The following is a 2,528-nucleotide window of genomic DNA, read 5'->3' on the forward strand; positions in this document are numbered from 1 at the left end:
CACCGCCATCGCCATCGTGGGCCTGTCTGTCTCTGCTCCCCACGGGGCCTCCTGTGAGCCTGGACACGACAGATCCATTTACTTCCCCATTTCAGTGCTATTTTCCTGGAAAAGCCTCCTCTGACCACCCCAACTAAGTTAGCACCCCTCTCCCCAGTTTTATTATTTATTTATTTTTATTTTTTTACGCCTACAGCACCTGGTCTTCCTAGGTGGTCTCCCATCCGAGTACTAACCAGGCCTGACCCTGCTTAGCTTCCGAGGCCAGACAAGATCGGGCACGTTCAGGGTGGCATGGCCGTAGACCCTCCCCAGTTTTAATCTCCCTTTACACCTTTTCTTTTTCTTTTTTTTTTTCTTAGCACTTACCACAATCATAAGAACAGATTTATCGGGGAGATCATTCGTGGAATGTCAGTCTCTGTGTCCCTGACTGTCTGTCACCTCTCAAATGCACTGACGTTTAAGCACATCTCTTTGCAGGGCATCCCTGGCCTAGGACCGGTCCCACTCGTGGGATACGCGCAGCTCAGTGTGGCCAGGTAACTAAGGTGCAGCCGGCTCAGTCAATGGGCTCAGAAAGGAAGCAATTCGCCCGAGGTCACACGGCCCGAAGGTGGCAGGGCTGGATTTGAATCCAGGGCTGTCTGAGTCTGTGCCGAACTGCTTCTTTCCTGAGCAAGGTAGGAGAGAACCTGCTTGACAATCTTCTAGGCATTGAGGTGCTGCTCTCCTGCTTGAGTGTATCCCAGGCTGGAGTGAGGACAAGGGGATGACTCGGTACCGACGAAGCAGACGTTCACGACCCCCTGGGGATGGCAGAGCAAGAGGGTAGAAGGAACCGAGGTGCCTAAATGACGATGCGGTGCAGAGCTGCCCGTCTGGCTAGACTGAAACCAGTATCCCTTCCTGCTTCTGTGCTACACGGGTCTGGGAGCCAGCTACCTGCTCCAGGAAATACCTGTTCCTGGAATGTATGACTGTGAACCAACCAAAATAGCCGACTTATCAAAGCTAATAAGTTGCTTGTCCAGACTCACTGCAAAATCCTTGCTTTGCTGTGCCCACCAGTCAAAAACTATATATATGTCGAACTCCGCCAATTCTAACCAATTCCCTGTCTTGCAAGACCTCTCTTGAAATCACCTGGTTAAAGACCCAACAACCCTTTAAGAATCCTCCCTAGATTCCATCCTTCTGAGATACTGCTGACTCTCTCCACATACTTTTGCTTGAATAACTGGTTTTTCCGGTGATGGCGTTGAGGAGTCAAACGCTGACATTGGAATCTCTTTTTCACAGTGATCTAGTTTTCATCCTAACAAAGGCACTGCCTGTTGATACAGAAAGAAACTTATATGGGCAAGTTGATTCTGATGACAGCCTGTTGAGCATAAATCATACACTGTGAGATTGCCCTAGAAAACCCCTTCCTGACAGCACAGTAGACACTACACACTGTCTCTCAGTTGGCTCAATCTGACCAGCTCCCCTTCTCCCCCTGGAACAAAATAACCCTTGAACTCCAGATGAAGCAGTTGTTAAAAGGTAAATTGTATGCAAAACATGCATCTTCCATTGCTAGAATCACACTTACTATAAGGAATAGACTGGGTTGACCAAGTCTTTTTGGTTTGCCCAGGATCCTTCCAGTTTTAAAACTGAAAATCCCGCATCCCAAGAACCCCTCGGTCCCAGGCAAACTGGGACAATGGGTCACTTTAAAAGAAAAGCCACCCTGGGCAAGGCACACTGGGACCAAGGCTGATCTGAGGACCAGTGGGTACAAGTGTCCATCACTCCTTCCTCAAGATCAAGTGGGATGGTGGACAGACTCTCAGGAACACAATTTTAATTAGTGAAGTATAGACAAGACATTCCTAGAAGGACGCACCGGAAATGGGAACCTGAGGCTGCTTCTGGGAGTCAGAGCCTGGGGCGTGGGTTGCAAGGGGAGAAGGGAGACCACTATTTGCTCTTTTGATTTTGTACTATGCGTACGTATTGGTTATCTAAGAAAATACTCCCATTCAGGAATAAAATGTTAACACACTTAGGTTTCTTTGCAAAGTATGCAGATCGCTGTTTGGTTAGATTACAGGGCCTTAGAGTGAGGATCCACCGCTTTGTCTGTTAAGCACTAATGAATTCTCTAAGTTAATCTGCTTTTCTGACCTGAGGTTCTAAATTTCTTGAGTGTAGACATCACCTACACAGTTCCTTTGTTTGCTCCATAGGCCCTTTTGAGGTACTTGGTAAACTGTTCCTCTGTTTGTTCATTCATTCTTGGAAGCAATCGGGTATGGACTTTGAGAAGTTTGCCTCGAGGGCCCACAATTTAAATTTCTTCTGGTGGCTCCACTATAAGCCCACGGCACACTGCTTATTAATCATTCTCTCACCTCCCTGGCATGCATTTATATTTTTATATATTAATTTGTTCTTGCTTAAGGGAAAGAAAATTCTGTTGCTGTTAACAAAATGTAGGCTTTTTTAATAAACCTGCCTGTGCCCTGCCGCCTCCTTCA

At 47.1% G+C, this 2,528-nt stretch overlaps 1 pseudogene; it reads right to left on the reverse strand.

The window, feature by feature from the left end:
* Positions 1–187: 187 nt before the first annotated feature.
* LOC111735710 lies at positions 188–306 on the reverse strand (annotated as a pseudogene).
* Positions 307–2,528: the final 2,222 nt, after the last annotated feature.

This window comes from Pteropus vampyrus, unplaced genomic scaffold, assembly GCF_000151845.1.
Source record: "Pteropus vampyrus isolate Shadow unplaced genomic scaffold, Pvam_2.0 Scaffold1000005673, whole genome shotgun sequence".
Taxonomy (NCBI): domain Eukaryota; kingdom Metazoa; phylum Chordata; class Mammalia; order Chiroptera; family Pteropodidae; genus Pteropus; species Pteropus vampyrus.